Raw genomic sequence first — 18527 nt, forward strand, 5'->3', positions numbered from 1 at the left:
AAGATTGTACTTACTGAAACTCCTAGCTTATTAGAATGGAAACTCATTTCATAGGAGAGTTGCTGAAATAAGAATGACATGCAGAGGGTCTCCCAAACAATTGCTTCTATGGAAAGAAGCCATCACAGCAACTGTGCTCTAAGGGAGTCAAGCTGCATCTCAACCTGGCAGCAGAACATGGAAGGATTGTCATGTCATTCTGGTTTTATAGGCATGAAAAATATAAGAATGGGGTTTTTAATAGAGGCTTATGCCAAGGTTTAAGAAATATACTGAAGGCAGGAAATAGATGACAATGTTGGAGTCTGTGGAAGGAAAATCCAAGGAGTCATTGCATAAAGCTGATAAGGTGAAGTGTAAGTTGAAATAGAGATTCCAAACTGTCTGTAATACCATTAGAGGTCCAGGAATGAAATCTCCTCACATGAAGTGCTGCTAGCCTAGGAGACAGATTATGTGTGCTGCAGGTAGCAGACTTGGAGGGGAGAGTCTATTCAAGACTTTGGATCACAACTGATTCCATCACAAGTCCAGATACGTGCAGGGAGCTGCAGGTTTTCCTGTTAGTCTTGCTGAACTTTATTTTGCCTTGGTTTAATCATTGCTTTCTGGTCTTTTGGAAGTGCCATTGTATATTGGAACTATGTAACTTGATTTTTATCTTTTACCTCACACTTTAAGATATTGTCCTAAATTTCAAAAGAAACTTAGAATTTTCACTTTTGATCAGTCTTGGACTTGTTACAGACTCTGAGGTCCTTTACAGATAGATCAAATATATTTTACATTATGAAATATCCATAAAACTATGTGGACAAGAGCTGAGAGCTTATTGTGACAAAAAGTCTACTTTGACTATTAAGACTGTCAATTTGGCAGGTTCTAGAATCACTAGAGGCAAGTCTCTTGCCATGTTTTTGAAGTATTTTCAAAATTAGATCAATTTAATTAGGGATAACCAGCATGAAAGTTGGGGCAATATTCAGTGGTCTTAATCCCAGACTTTTTAAAAAGGAGAAAGCAAGTTGAGCTTTACTATGCATCACTTTGTTTCTTGACTATGGCAGCATTTTGAACAGTTAACCCATCTTCCTGCTGCCATTCCTTCCCTGCAGTGATGGATGATATCTTCACAAAGTATGAACCAAATTTCACTCACCCCTTAAGATGCTTCTTTTCACACAACAGAGAAGTGAAAATATTTGGTCTTTCTGCATACTACAGTTTTTCAGAGTTGTTTGTTTTTGGTGGTCTAGTCTATAGAAAATTTACTATTTTCTTCATTTCATATTGATGTTTACTTGCTCTTATTTTATGAGAAGTGAAAATTACAGTAGAAAAGAATGCCACAGACTTAATTTAAAATCTTATATGGTGCTCTATGGTGATATTTTATTTGTATTAAAATGTTATTTGTATGTTAATAAATAAAATTGCCTGGGGGTCAGAGCTATTAGCAAGCCATAGGAAAGCAGGGCGGTGGTGGCGTATGCTTGTAATCCCAGCACTTGGTAGGCAGAGCTAGGTAAGTCTCTATGTGTTCAGGGATACAGCCAGCATTGGATACACACGCCTTTAACCTCAATACCAACCATAGAAGACCTGGAGGTCTATACAGACAGGCCGTGACGAGGCAGTCATGTGGTTGGGTTTACAACTAATGAGAAGGCAGAACAGAAACCCTATATAAAGACTTTAACACAGGAAGTAGCTCTGGTAGGGCCACCACAGAAGGAAGGGTAAGGTTTTAGCTCTTAGCTCTGACCTCTTGGCTTTCTTCTTTACATTGGTTCCGTGTTTCTTATTTAATAAGACGGTTGGATAAATCTACAGTGTTCCTTACTCTCTACTCAATTCATGCTTGCTTCTGTTTATACATCTGTGGCCAGCATCATGCTGGAACATTTAAACTAATTTTGACTTTAGAGACCATTTTGTGGCTGGGTATTATTTCCTTGGGGACCTGCCCATACCAGCTTTGTTGTTACTCTGATATGTGACATTTTAAGATCCCAGTGCTTGGCAAGCCTTACTTCCAAATACCTAATCTCTTACATTCCGTTAAGATGTTGGATTCCTTCAAAATTAGCAAATACAGAGAAAAATGTATAGGTTTAAGAGCAGAAACATCTATATGACCTTCATCTTTTTTCCTGAAGTTTATATGAATCAAAATTCCCATATACGTTTTATCAGTTTTGAGGATAATGTTAGTTTTCTGTCTGCGTTGTGTTCTTACCCTTGTAAGGAAACATCATGAAACACGACAGAATCCGCTTATAGAGTTTATTAGAAACAAAGGACAGGAAGTGCAGGCCTGTGGGAGAGACACGTGCGTGGAGAAGAGAGTGGGGAATATCGCGCCCGACTTTTAAAACCGGCTGGGGGCGTGGCCAGGTCAGGTCACTACTCTACGCGTGTGCGTAGATCACATGGTCATGTTGCACGCTTACATAACCATGCAATACCACGGACTCTTGATCACGCGAGACCCCTTGGCCTGGAACTTGCTGGGCGGAGATATCTGGGCCCATCAGGTATCCTTGCTACGGGATGCTTTTGATGCGGAAATGGCTAGGCGGAAGTGTCTGCCTTGTAAATGCAACCGCGTTGTGAACCATCGTGTCCTAGCTACGGGACACTTTTGATGCGGAAATGGCTAGGCGGAAGTGTCCGCCTTGTAAATGCAACCGCGTTGTGAACCCTTCAGATAAGAACCTAAAAAAAAATCCAAAGATGAATAAATACATTTGTTTCTCTTTGTAGTTCTTGTCTTTCTGATTTCATGAATGTAAAATTAGGAGGTATTGAGGTAAGAGTAGAGTTAACATAGCAGGTTATATATCCTAGTCTTGTAGTAGTTAACTACTTAACATGTGCAAGGCTCTGAATATGATTCTCAGTCAAAAAGAAACTTGCATTTCATGGTCTTAGGTTGTTTGAAGTTTATGATAGTTGATGTCACACACAAAGCAGCAGTTAGTAGCAACAATAGAAAAAAAACGCTAAGCAACTGGGCTAGCAGCACTCTTTCTACAAAGCTCAAGAGGAATTCTTCTGTAGTCTTGTTTCTTTGCTTGTCCTCACAACTCTTAATTCTTCTTTCAGTTCAGTTATGTAGTCATATTTCAGGGATGGATATCAGAACAGCTTCAGAACTTCCCTGTCTCTCTTCATCAGAAGACTAGCAGGCAATTGTCTTAATTTCTGGATTCCTAGACCTTTCAGGGTGAGTGCATTTCCATTTGAGGCAAGCAGAGTTTTGCCTAGTGTAAACTTTGGGTTTCATGTGTCTATACTAGATCCTGTGATTATATAATAAACCAGCATCATCCCTGTGTACTTTCACTGTTTTCTATTAAATCTATAATTAACTTCTTTTTATTATGTGGACTAGGTGAGTGCCTCCCTCCATGGATCCTTGTGAGGATAGATGTAAGAACAAGATAGACAAAACTATGGGTGTATAACAAATGTCAGAAAGTGGTATTTTCAAATTTGACTCAGACATATAGCATATAATAACTTAGCCTTTGGGCCTCTTAGTGATTAAAAATATAATGGTTTTCCTTTTAAACTCTACTACTCAGGGTAATGTGATTTATTAAAAATTTGTTGTTATTTTTTCTCAGTAATATGAAGCAAGTCACAGAACATAGAAATATACTAGTCATACTTTAATTCATAATATTTAAATATATAAATATAGCAAGATGTGGTATTACTTACATGAAATTAAAATATCTCCTAAATTGAATCACTGATTTAAATTACATTTTGTCTTTGGCAATAGTATATTTATTTATTTTTTATTTTTTTATTATTGTTTGTTATCAGTACATTTAAAACATTTTCCCGCACTTATCCTTGAGTTGATTTCCCCATACTCAATATTAAATTATCTCCTCATCAGTGTGAGCAGGGACTTCGGTGTTCTGATCAACCTCTGATACATTGATCCTTCAATGGAAACTAATCCAATGCTATGCTGACATACAACTGAATTAGAAACATGTAAGAAAAACTAAGATTATCCACTGGTTTTCATTTTTAGTCAGACTTAATATATTCTCCTTTCACAAACCCTCTGTGGCTTGTTCAACAGACTTTTAGGAAACTAAAGTGTAAGATGAATTGCTAAACGGTCTTTTTTTTTTTTTTTTTTTTTTTTTTTTTTTTTTTTTTTTGGTTTTTTGAGACAGGGTTTCTCTGTGTAGCTTTGCGCCTTTCCTGGAGCTCACTTGGTAGCCCAGGCTGGCCTCGAACTCACAGAGATCCACCTGGCTCTGCCTCCCGAGTGCTGGGATTAAAGGCGTGCGCCACCAACGCCCGGCTGCTAAACGGTCTTATTAATAAAAAACCTGGGACCAAATATTAGGGTGAAAACTGAAAGATCAGAGAACAAGCCAGCCAGGATTTACTTCTAGGAAATCCTCAGCCTAAGAGAGCTACCTCCTGTGTGTTCATGCGTATATACCTTTCTGTATCTTGCCATCTTAGTTCCTCTCTCCACCCAGCCACATTCCTTCCTCTTTCCACCTAGCTGGAAACAGAGCCAGACATGTATGTCTGTCCAGACCTCGAGACCTCTATGATTAACTAGTGCTGGGATTAAAGGCATGTACCACCATGTCTGTCTCTGTTTCCAGTGTGGTCTTGAACTCACAGAGATCCAGATGTACCTCTGCCTCCTGAATGCTAGGATTAAAGGCGTGGGCTACCACTACCAGACCTCTATGTTTAATATAACTGGCTTTTTCCTTTGATTCCCCAGATAAGCTTTATTGGGGTGCACAAGTAAAATATCACCACAGTAAAGCTTGTTTCTTAATCTATAAATTCCAATATTATGATTCACTCATTTATATATTTATGTATGTGTGTGTATACACACTCATGCATTTTCTGAGTTTTCAAAATACATGAAATTATAAAACCTTAGACTTAAAACAGTTTTAATCACTTGTTCTAATACTCATTACTTGAGGAAATCTGTAAAGCAGTCTTGACTTAGTAATTTATAGAGAACATATAAATTAGATGTTGGCCACTTTACCCCTTAGTCTTTTGCAAGTCTTAAAAGTATGAATATATTGATTTTACTTTTTATTCCTAAAAAAAATTAAAAAAAAACCTAATCAATAAACTGAAGATGTGGTGTATTTGATAGAGCTAGGTACAGGACTGTAATCCAAGTATTCTAGATGTAGAGGATGAATATCAGAAGTCCAAGATCATTTTCCAGTTATCTAGTTTAAAGCTATCTTGCATTATATAAGATGTCTTAAAATAATCAGCCATGCAAAAAACCCAAAAATTAATAACCCAATAGATGGTCATTGACAAAATATACAGTCTTCCTTGAAAGACACCAGGTCCATATGAGGAAAAATGTGACTAAAAGTGGTATGTTTCAATCAAGTTAAATGCCAAAGAGAGCTAAAATAAAATAAAATAATGAAAAAGATACCAAATATATTACCATGGATTATCTGAAATTGTGTCTGTCTCTTTACAGTTATTGAAAAATGCTTAACAAAGAAAGAAACGAAAGAGGAACATCATTCCAGGAAGCCAAACCACAAATCTGTCTAAGTATCTAAGGAATCATTAGATGACAGGTCCCCTAGCCATTGCTCAGCCAAAAACCAGACACTGATCTTAAAGTAATATATATATGAATCATGGTCTTGAAAGAGCATGAAGTCTCAGTATCCTATAAAACTAAATTCTTAATGTTCCTATTAATAATAGTCAGTGAATGTTGCCAATGTGTTTTCACTACAAATAAGAATAGCCTACTTGAAATTGATCAGTGAATTTAGCTTTGCAGTTAATCTAGAATCTTATAGCAATTTTTACATCAATTCATATTCCCTACATGGTCCATTCCCATTTCCTTAGGATAATAATCTCTTTCTATGATTTCTTTTGAAGGTTTGTCCAGCAATGGTTTCTAAGTCTCAGAGGAGGGGGCTCTACTTGTCATCATTTTCAAATAATGAGACCTCTGTTTCAACCAATTACTGAATTTTCAATGGTTAGCCTGCATAGGTAATATTTTTAACATTGTTTTGCAAAATAATCTTCAATTTTTCTTCTACGTTAGTAACCTCACTGATCCTTCTTACTTTTATCTTGCATGTCAGGTTTAGTAGCACTTCAGCATCAGGATATTATAAACCAGTATCAACTCTAAATATATGCCCAATTACAGGTGGTATATTCATGAAGGGATATAGTATAAGAATGATATTTAAGTGCTACAATATACTGCTTTCCTTTTATAAAATTATTTATTTTCTTTTTGAGACTATAATATAGTTTCATTATTTTCCCCTTTTCTTCCACTTCTGGCTTAACTCTCCAATATGTCTTTTTGCTCTTTTGAATTCATGGTCTCTATTTTAATTATTTTTGATATACATATGTTGTGTGTTTGCATGTGCATATGTATTCCAAAAACATATATATATGTATAAAATATATATTTCATATGTGTTTTATGCAGATGTGTATGTATATACATAATATGTATATGATATATAGTGTGTGTTTGTATGTGTATGCGTGTTTGTATATTTCAAAATATGTAAGTAAAACCTTATTAGTCGATTGTTATGGGATTGTTTTCAGGACTAACCATTGAATTCAATTGGTACTGATTAACAAATTGATATGTTCTTCCCAAGAGAAGACTATTTTTCCCACTCTCAGCCATGCTGATTTGACTCTAGTTTTTGAAGGGACAAGGCCTCCAGGGCTTTCCCTAATAGCTCTACAATTAGACTGAAGATCTTCTAGACAAGAGATAAATCATGTTTGGTACTGGAAACCTAGGCACTCAAGCCAGAGACTCAAGAATAGTGAAGTCAAAGATCTTGGTACAGAACCTACAAATACCACTTTACTAAGTGAGCATAATCTTTAACTGCATTCCAAATATTTGTCCTTATTATATCCACAGGTAAGTATAAGCCTTACTTTTATTATAACAGATGGAGAGCACTACAGAAAACCACAACCAGAGGTGATGAGGCCTAGAAGAGCCTCTCTGCCTGTGTATTGGTCCCTAGATAGAACCCAAACAACTACACTCTTTTTTCACAAATCTGTATGGGCCCAGCATTTTTTCTCTACATCCTCTAATCCAGAGGAAATGGCACAAACAAAATAACGGTAAGGCTGTCTGGAAAGGTCATAAGGAATCATACTATCAACTATTCACCTACCAAAAAAACCTTATAAAACACATAAGTCTATGTATAAATATACATATATAGTTTAAATGAACTTTTCTCAGTGTTTCCTCCAATAACTGAAGACCACCTAAGAGAAATTCCAAATCAATCATAAGAATCCCTTTTTTGTAACATTTATCATAGCTTTCCAAGAAACTTCAAAACAATACACATCCTACTGCTATTGTCTCTGATTGCCTGCAAGATGTTGAAGGTAATTCTTTAGTTCAGCAGACACCATGCACAAGGTACAGGTCCCAGCGGACCTGATCAGGAACTGACCTGAGTGCTTCCTCCATGAGCATTAGCTTCATGGTACCAGAAGGAAACAATCAAGCTTCCAAATGAGGGAGGCAACCAATATCCTACCCAGCTATGATGCCAATGAACCACAATATTGACCATCATGGCAAAATAGTTCTATGGGTGCATTAGTGATGTTTGCAGGAACTAATAGCTCTCTAGTTAGACTTACTACACATTCAACAAGATGTCTGGGCCTAGAAACCTAGCAAACTTTGTAAGGCTAGGTAAGTCATAGATCTTGGAGGAGAATCCAACTGACATTTTACTTAAGCAGCATAATCCCTAATTACATTATAAATATGTGTCCTTATACCCAAAGATCATTGTAATTCTCATCAAAGAAATATCCTTTGGAAACAGATGGAGGGAACCACAACCAGTCAATACTACAACTACAGGGAACCACAACCAGTCAATATGCAGATGCCTGAAGCACAGTTCCACAGAGTACATCTCCAAAAGTCTCCCATCCCTTAAACTCAGGGAACACTGAAGAAGAGTGGGAAGAAATATTGCAAGAGCCAGAAGAGCAAAGAGAAGCTGTGAGATTGTCTGCCAGTAATGTCAGAAGTTATGCTCATAAAGTCTCACCAACATGACTGTCTAAACATGAGCTTAATGAGGAAGAAATCAATAGAGAAGCTAATGTGGAGAGGTAAAGCTCAGGAGGCCTCTACCCTACACAAAGAACTAAAGGCAACTACAGAATGCTGAGGGCAGGAGGATATTCTTCCCCAGGGAAGAAGATACCAATTGATTATCCAATAGCAAATGGTCATTCCTGAAAACAAACATGCAAGTGACATTATTTACATTGAGAAGGTTACATGTATGTGTGTGTGTATGTATATATATATATATATATATATATATATATATGTATGTATGTATGTGTGTGTGTAACAACATTTAATGAAAAATAGATTATGTGTTTGAAAGAGATCAAAGAAGGGTATATGAGATTGTTTGGATGGAAGAAAGAGAAGGAAGAAAGGATATAATCTCAAAAATAAAAAAAAATTAAAAAGTAACTAAAACTTTAAAAAGACAAACAAAAGTTTAAAATAAAAAATAATATAAAAATAAATTTATTACATTAGCAGTTAATGCATTGTCTGGGAGGCATTTATGTGAAATATTACTAAGTAAATAAATAATTGGAATATCACAGCTTCTTTACTTAGCTATGACATGCATAAAGTTTAGAAGTCATTTCCATCCTTACAAGAATAATGAAGCACATTAGAATAAGTGACTTGTTTGACCATCTCAGAAATGAGATGTCAGTGCTTTTGCCTCTTTAAATTGGAGAGATGGGCAGATATAGAGAACAAACAAGTAAGGTAAACCCAACTAGAGGAGACAGTGGGTAGACCAAAGGCCCAACTATTCGAGAGAAGCTGGAAAGCATGGGAGTACAGATGGGCACTTGATACACAGAGTCAAACTTTAAAAAATAAACAAAAAATTGTGCTAGAGATATTGGCTCAGCTGTTAAAGGCTAGGCTTACAACTAAAAATATAAGATGTAATCAAAAGACATGACAAATCCAAACCCTGCAAATAAATATTTCAATGATCGCTTATTGAGAGAACAAGTGATTTTTAATAAATAAAAAAAAATTGGAGCCAAATATCTGGGAGCTGTTCACAGTTACTGATACACAGAGCTGCAGTTACATGCACAGCAAACACAGAGTAGGATAAAAACAAAATTCACACTGAAACAGTGTTTAAAATCCCAAAAGCTGAACAAAGGGAAAGTTTTGAAAACAGTTGTCAGTGGAAGGTAGAGGGAGGCCCTTGTCATTAAGAACAAATTAAAGATTTATGTTTTGTTTTGTTTATCACACATAACTGTGTATGAATATGGGCATCTGAAATATGTATTTTTTAAAGAAAAAATGTAAATTTGTGTGTTTATAAAAAGAAAATTTTTACTTCAAATGTGAAAGTCAAACTTAGTGCTAAAAAGCAAGGGTACAAAAATCAAATCAGAAAAAGATAGACTAAATTGATTGTGGCATATCTGTCTTGTACAGTGTATGATAAGAGAATCAGGTGTGCAAAATAACAAGATAAGGAAAAAAAAAAAAGAGCCAACAAAGCATGGAGATGGACTACATTTACTAGGTACCTCTTGAACTATTCCAATGTAATTCCAGCCCCCTCCCCCAAAAAAATAGCAATTCAGTGAGAGACAATAGTATATAAAGAAGTAAAATGGCCTGGTGATGGTAGCTCACATCTTTAATCCCAGTCCTCGGGAGATGGAGCCAAGCAGATCTCTGTGAGTTTGAGGCCAGCCTGGTCTACAGAGGGAGATCCAGGACCGGCATCAAAGCTACACAAAAAACCCTGTCTCAAAAAAAAAAAAAAAAAGTAAAATGAATAATATGGACTTTGAGGGCCATGTATGAGGAGGGCAACACTGCTGTACAATACAAAATCTGCAAGTCAATGGTATTTCATCCTGTGAAATTATTCCAAGTATAAATTAGGAACTCTAGCATATCCATTAAGCTTTTATAAACAAAGGATATTGTTGGTATACTAGGGAAGAGGGGAAAAAAATGAATCATTTAAAACATGTGTCCAAAACCTAAAAAGTCAGAAAAAGTAATAAAGGACCCAAAAGCAATGGATAGCAAATTGCCATAAGGACAATGTACATGACTGAAGACAGTCAATGATCATTTTATGTATGATTGAAAAATTTCAAGTAAACAAAAAACATGGAGAAGATCTAACTCAAGTAGTTAAACAAAAACTCAATGATAAATTATGAAAAATATCACTTTACATAAAGTAATGTGATAGGATATCATTAGAAGTTTGAATAACACCCTCACTGCTCTGAATCAAAGGAAATCTGCCATGGATATAATAAATTCAAACACTCATTAAAAAATCAAATTATTAGAAAGAAGCAGGGCTTCTCTGAAGGTCAATTATTGAATAACATCCTTGCTCTTCAAAATTAAATATGTGATATGAAAATTTATAAAGCTTCAAAAATCCAAATAGACAAACTGCTTTTCACAATTGTACCCTCTTTCCACAACTAGAAATCCACAAGTCTGACACAAGGAGAATGTCATTGATATGGATGGTACTAGTGCAAAGTGCATCCACTCTATTCTAGTTTCTGTGGAACATGCACAGAAGTAGACCATCTCATGGAAAAAAAGAATTTTCTTCATATATTTTGGAAACACTAAAAGCATGCCTTCAGATTACATTGGAATATCTGTGTAACAGAAAGATAGATGCATTTTCCTGTGTTTGGCAAAGTATACCCTTTGTCCTTTCCATCTAGACACTATAAAATAATATATGTAGCAAAAAAGAAACATATCTGTATTTAATCTAAAGATAATGAAATGCAGTTGTTAAATGGAAAATGATAGCATTAAAATGTAATGATTAGAAAAGAATGGCATAAAATGGTGACTAATGTGCATCTGAGAAAATTACAGAAAGACAAGCCACATAAGAAAAACAAAAAAACACGTGTAAGAAAAAAAAGATACACATAAGAAAAACAGAAAGACAAGTTACTTAAGAAAAGTGGTTACAAAAGCTGGAGCAAAATCAGTAGAGTAGAAAACAGGAAAATGAGAGATAAAATAAAATAAACAACATGCGTTTAAAAAATGAACAATTTGATAATTGTCTTAGAGCTTCTACTGTTGTAATAAAACATCATGGCCAAAAGTAGCTTTGGGGCAAAGGATTTTTATAGTTCCACATCGCAGACTATCACTGAGGGAAGTTAGGGCAAGAAGTCAAATAGGATGGGAACCCAAACAGAAGCAGGAAGTAATGCAGATACTATGGAGGAGTTGTTGCTTATTGACTTTCTCAGTTTGTTTTCTTATACCTGGGCATCACCTGCACAGGAGTAGCAGCACCCATATTTGGCTGGGAACTCCCTCAATACTAAATAAGAAACTGCACCAGAGGCCTGCGCACAAGCCAATGTGGTGGGAACATTTTCTCAAATGGAGCTCCCTCTTTAAAAATGACTCTAAAACTAGCCAGCATATTGACACTGTGGGCAGGCTACTTAATGATAAAGAGAAGAAATATCTAACTATTAAATATAAAGCAGGCTTATTACTTCATTAGATCAAAGGATAACCAGGGAACATGCATTGAAAATATCTCATAAGCTTGATGATTTAGGTAAAATCAATTTTTAAAATCTACCATGCAATACTACTAATAAAGAATATAAACTTATTTTTATGGTCGAGATATTAAGTAGACACAAATGAATAGGAAATTGTAGCAACTCATCAAATGACAGTTTATCAAATGACTAAGAAACAAAATCTCTACATCTCCCACAGAAGATTAAAACAAAAGTTTGCTTTTTTAACTTCTTCATTGAGGCTAGCAACACTTTAGTAGCAAAATCAGAGTGGCATAAGAAAGGAAACATATCAACACTGCACTCAGAAAGTCATGCCTTTTAAATTCTCCTATTGTTTATTTCTGGAAAATACAATGCATTATTTCAAATACAATGAATTTTAGGTAACTAGTATTATAGTAAATAAAAATGTAGATTATGATATATTAGGGAAAACTTCTACCCTTTTTAAAGAAGTGTTATAAAAATCTAGTCTATTTCATGCCCCAGTACCTCTTCCATATCCAACAGATACTTGGTATCTTTCAAGCTCTGTATCTCAGGATGCTAAGCAAAGCAGATTGAAGCCTGGTAGCTTTTAATCTCATGCACTTCTGAATTTGACTATCACCTGAGGAAGCCCAGGCTGGGCACTGAACTCATAAAATACCTGAAGCATGATCTTCTCAGCTTCTCTGGTTTCCATAACATGAAGATGTACACTCAGACATTATTCTATTTGTATACCTAAAGTATCATGTACCTTCACACACACAACACACTTTTAACTATTACCCCATCTTGAAATATAACATGGAGCATTAATTGTCATTAATACAACACAGCAGTTCATTATAGTCCACAAGGTAAAAATTTGAGTATTCCATGATTTATTAAGAAAATAAACATAATGGTTAGTTTGACTTTAGACCTAAGGTTCTACCTGTTCTAATAAATAGCATGTGGTCCTTCAACAGTGTGACATTTGTCCTGGCATAAGGTCATCGACCACATTGGTCTTCAATCAACATCTACTAGAATCTTTCATTCTAAATAATTTCCCTTGATATGGAACATGTTGAGAATGGCTTCCATATCCTTCCAGAAGACACTACTTATGTCTCTTATTCAATACAGTTCAACTCATTCCTAAATGGGACTCCAATATATGTCATGGTTGAGGCATCTAATTATATCCTGAGTTTAGCTGAATTTTAAGCAAATTGCCCGAGTCAGTAAAGAGCTTTCTGTATTCGCATAAAGACCTGAGTTGGCCCCTGTCAGTGCATGTTAAAAGAAATCTGGAGATGACAGTGTGTGTCTGTAATCTTAGTACTAGAGAGCTAGAGATAGTGGATTTCCTTGTCTCACTGTCAAGTATACTTAGCTAAATGTGTGATCTCCAGATTCAGAAAGACACCCCATCTGAAAAATGTAGGTGGAAAAAAACTAAGGAAGACAGCTAGCATTGACTGCTGTCTTCTACAAAAACAGGTACTTGCACAAACACACACACACACACACACACACACACACACACACACACACACACACACACACCAGTCTTGCACTGTGCATATAAACTCAATACAAATATGCAGTACATACACATACTACATACCAGCGTTTCTCAACTTCCTAATTCATTGACCCTTTAGTACAGTTCCTCATGTTGTGGTGATCCCCAGCCATAAAATTATTTCCATTGTTATTTCATAACTATAATTTTGCTACTGATCACTGTCTCAGTTCCTAAGACCATTGGAAATGTGTTTTACAATGGTTACAACTCATAGGTTGAGAAACTCTGCTACATACACACATGCACATCTATAGAACTAGCAGATATTTCTCTTCCCCTGAATGATGTGTAGGAAGAACAAAATATAAGCGATATCATTCTCTCAAAAGGCCCATCCAATCGTGCATTATGATTAAAATCTGGGCATGTTCATAATGCTGCTGTTTTTCCCACACCAGAACAAGGGTAAAAAACACCGATTTTTCCAAAACAGCAAATGACCTTTCAAAAAGTATGATATCCAAGGTGATAACTATTTTACAGAGATATAGAAAATAGTAATTCTTTTCACTAATTCAAATTCACTACTGATATTTTATTGCCAAGTGACTTCTTACTTGAATTTAGCTATAGTGGTATTTTTCCTTTGCAGGGTTAACTCTTGGGCAATCTCAACATCCTGGAGAGCAGATTACAAGCTGAAATAGAAAAATAAAATAATATAAAGAAGTCTTCAAGAGCATTCAAAGTAGATGCAAAAGATCTATGCATTGAACATACTGGCATTTCCCAGAGGTTAGCATACATATTGATGTACACATCAATCATACTTCAAGTCCCAGTGATCATATATATGTGTATATATATTTTTATATATATATATATTCAATATCTCAATGTATATTGGATAGTATTATGTTAACTTGACACAAGCAATAATCATCTAAAGGGGAGGAAACTCCATCAAGAAAATGTCTCCATAAGATTAGGCTATAAGGAATTTTCTTAATTAGTGATTGATGGGAGAGAGCCAGTCCATCATGGCAGGTAGAATCCCTAGGCTAGTGGTACTGTGTTATGTAAGAAAGGGAGCTGAGCAAGCCAATTATCAGTACCCCTCCAAGGCCTCTGAATCAGCTCCTGCCTTTAGATTCCTGCCCTTGTTTGAGTTCCTGTCCTGACTTCCTTATGAACAGTGATGTGGAAGTGTAAGGCAAATGAACCCTTTCTACGCCAACTTGTTTTTGGTCACGGTGTTTCACCACAGCAATAGTATCCCTAACTATGACAAAATTTTGTAAGATTAAGCTCTATAGAACACAATTTTGGGAAATTACCTTTCAATAAAATACAAGTGAATATATTGTAACATGCTCACACTTTCCTTCTCCAGTAACAGGCCCTTGGATCTAAACTGCCAGCCTACTTTGAGAATGATTATCCAAGTTCAAGTTCAAATTAACAGTAATATTTTAAAAGATTCATTATGAGGAATGGTTTACTGACTTACTGCCAACCATTTCTGATTTTTGTTTCTATGACACTTAGGTATTAACTCAGTCTTATGGACAGGGGTTGATACCACAAAGCAATGCAATTCAAGGATTGGCAACAGCTTACTCATTTCAGATGATAAAACTGTGTTTCTGCTTTTGCCACTTAATTTTTAATATTCCTATTTGTACTTTTTGTCTTTCCTAAACTCAATTATAGTCTAATACTTTATAAAATGATCATTATATGAGATGGCTATATCACAATAGAACTCAGCATCAGTTTGGATTGTTATTTTTGTGGCATGGAAACGGCTTCTATGGCTTGCACAAACATTTGTAAGATGTCAAAGATACATTCTTATATGGACTATCAAACTGATTCATGTGAAGGTCTAGCAATACACATTATTTTAAACAGCATGATAATGTCTGAATCATATTTAATTTTGCAACTACCCTTTTATAGGACACAATAATGGATAGTTGGATGATAATCTTCCCAATAGAAGGATGAAACATGCTCTTTTGCAGATTTGGAGGATAAGCAGATGTTCTAGACAGGACCACATACCCATGAATTCTAAAAGCTGGAGACTGGTGGTTCAGAGAAACCTTTTTCATCACATAGGAACAAAGTAAAGAACTATATTTAATTGGCAATTTAAATAAGCTTGGAGAAAGATCCCAAGCTCCAGGTGACAATGTAGGCTGGGTGGTACATAAAGTATAGCCTAATGAGACCCTGAGTAAAGAATTATTTGTAGCTCCTTCCTCTAACGCAATGACTCTGGGATAACAAATAATTATTGTTTAGGACACTGGGAATTCTGCATCCTTCTAAGCAAAGGACTCTTCCCATCGGACAGAAGTCTGTTGCTTCACTCTTGCAGTTTTTTTTTGCTCTCATAGCTCAACATACCCCATAGGAAAATAAATACCCTGCAAGAAATTCAGTTTTAAAAAGTGATGAATGAGTGCCTGTTTTGGTAGCATATATACAAAAACTGGACTGAAACAGAAAATTAACATGGATAGTGCAAGAATGACATACGCATTCTTGAAGCACTACATATTTTTGCTGATGTGGTCAACAACAACAAAAACTAAATGTGTTTTATTAAGGAAAAAAAACATTTCAAGGTACCTACTATAATAACTTAAATCTTTAACAAGCAACTTAAATTTGGTTAAGTAAACAAAGACTATTAACATACTTTACCTAAATTTATTACTATTGGATATCTAGGATACCACAGGCTTTCTGTGCTTTTGGTAGCACAGAGGAATTAAATTAAATTTCAGCATGTAGTCCTATTAAACCTTAGACTAATCCTGCCAGAGAAACAGATAGGTTGACTGTGGATATTCACTACTCCTTTTGTTCCTTCATTCCCAGTCCTCCCAGTCTCACCCCCAGCTCCACATCTGACAGGGGAATAATATTCCAAACACACAAACATCTCAAGAAACTTCATATCAAAACAAAAAACAATCCAATGAAAACCGGGGTACAGATTTAAACAGAGAATTTTCATTAGAAGAAACTCAAGAGGCTGAGGAACATTTTAAAAAACATTTAACAAATTTAACCATCACGGAGATGCAAATGAAAACTATTTAGACATTTTATCTTACACCTGTTAGAATAAATAAGACCAATAACACAAGTGATGTCTCATGCTTGTGAGTATATAGAACAAGGGGGGCACTCCTCCATTGATGATGGGAATGGAAACTTGTACAGCTACTTTGGAAGTCAATATGGTGATTCCTCAGAAAGTTGGGAATTGATCTACCTCAAGATCCAGCTATATAACCCTTGGACATACACCCAAAGGGTGATTTATCCTAGCAAAGCACACTTGCTCAATTATGTTCATTGCTGCTCTTTTCATAATAGCCAGAAACTAGAAACAACCTATATATTCCACAACAGAAGAATGGACAAAGAAAATATGATACATTTACACAATGGAGTATTACTCAGCTCTTAAAAAATGTCATCATGAAAAACACAGGCAAATGGACAGTACTAGAAAAAAAATCATTCTGAGTGAAATAACCCATTCCCAGAAAGATAAATATTGCTATGTATTCACTTATATGTTGTTTATAGCTATGAAATAAATGATAAGAAAATTATAATCCAGAGTGCTCAGAGAAGTCAAGTTAAAGGGAAATGACTAGGAGGGACACATGGATCTCTCTGGGAGGGGAAAACAGAATATAATAGATTTTATGGGTGAACTGGTAATGCAGAGACAGAGAGACTTTGGAATACATAGTCCTAAATGAGATGTCTCCATCAAGTCCCTCCCCCTCAGAACTGAGGTAATCTATTGTATACACATTATATATATTGATATTGTTAGAAAATGCTGTTTGTATATTCCTAATCTTATTCAGGATATTGTACTTATATAGTTCATTTAACAATGTCATACAATTTGCTAATACTTGAATGTTATTATTACCAACTATTAGGATATAAAGAAATGAAAGTTAGTAGTTAGACATTACAGTTGAACTTGTAGTCATGCTAGATATATTTTCAAGGTTAAGCAGAGATATATTTTAGATAGAGAGGTCATCTTCAAACCCTTCAGAGACCTATAGAATATGGCGTTTAAAATGTTTTAATAACTTAGATTTTTTTCTTTTTATGACTCTGAGATATGTCTGCTTCTTGTAGCATGAATCTACTTCAGAGAAGATATGGGCATTGAAGAAAACTGCATATGGAGTTAACTTTCATTGTGGCAAATGTTAGCTCCTGGGCAACAAAGTGCCCTCACATCAACTGCTGAGAGTATGCTATCCAAAATGAACAAACAGGACATAAAGCAAAGGACTGCCAATCCTTGCCAAGTGTGGTTGTGGCTTTAGTAACTAACAGGTATCCTCTGATGCCAGGACATTATGGCACCATTGCTGAAGTGGCTTTGTAATCTAAAAAAGGTACAGAGTCCCTTTCTTCAAAGGCAGCTGAACAGGCAGTGGACTAATAGCTTCTGGTGTTCAGTGGAACAGTAGCTGAAACAGTTATTCTTGAAAGAGTAACTAGGCTGATGGAGTCTAATCTCTCAATGGTAGACTGGCATTTAATAAAAGAGATGAAGCTACCCACAAGCCGAGAAGATAGACAGCTGAATTCCAAAAACACCAGCAATTTCCACAATTTAAAATCCTGAATCATGACAAGACACTGGTGGAATTCAGGTTTATCTGGTACATGGAATACTAGCACCAAAACTGAGGTCAAGCTGTAGGTCTTGTGTACATCCAACTTCACAAATGAATCTGTCAGATACGCTAAGCCTATAGGCTGAAGATGATGCCTTAACTTTGCAGAGAAACACTGAGTGACTGCAGGAAACTGGCTGTTTCTTTTAACTCATTTTTTTTTTTTTTGGAACTCACTTGTTTGCACTTTCCTGTTTTACTAAGTAATATTATTTTCTGAGGGAGTTGAAGATTAGATAGTTGTAGTAACAATTTTCCTTGTTAAGAAATTTCAGAAAACAAACTCACTAAGAGGTGTAAATTGTATAAGTTTGAAAGAAATCATAGGATAGTTTTCTGTTGGTAATATAAGTTAGGATAGAAAGTGAATTAGGTACATTTTGGACTTACCAAAATAGATAAATAATGGAATATTTTCTCTGAATTTGTCAAATACAAATGGACTAAACATTGCTAATGTATTTATTGCTTGTGTATATTGTATATAGTTATTGTATGTATTGTATACAGTTTTTCTTATATTAGATATAACTTTTTTATTATTCTTTATTTTTATTAGACAAAAAAGGGAAAATGTGATA

General features: G+C 35.4%; 1 protein-coding gene across 10 annotated transcripts in view; it reads right to left on the reverse strand.

Moving 5' to 3' along the window:
• Sntg1 (syntrophin gamma 1) overlaps positions 1-18527 on the reverse strand; it is a 925417-nt gene that overhangs the window by 667750 nt on the left and 239140 nt on the right. For 7 of the 10 annotated variants that reach the window (XM_076564008.1, XM_042270922.2, XM_076564001.1 and 4 more), the window contains one exon: positions 13825-13905. The exons of the other annotated variants lie outside the window; for them this stretch is intronic. The gene's annotated coding sequence lies outside the window, so the exon portion shown is untranslated. The remainder of the gene's footprint in view (positions 1-13824; positions 13906-18527) is intronic. 10 annotated transcript variants of the gene reach the window in all.

This window comes from Peromyscus maniculatus, chromosome 2, assembly GCF_049852395.1.
Source record: "Peromyscus maniculatus bairdii isolate BWxNUB_F1_BW_parent chromosome 2, HU_Pman_BW_mat_3.1, whole genome shotgun sequence".
Lineage (NCBI taxonomy): Eukaryota > Metazoa > Chordata > Mammalia > Rodentia > Cricetidae > Peromyscus > Peromyscus maniculatus.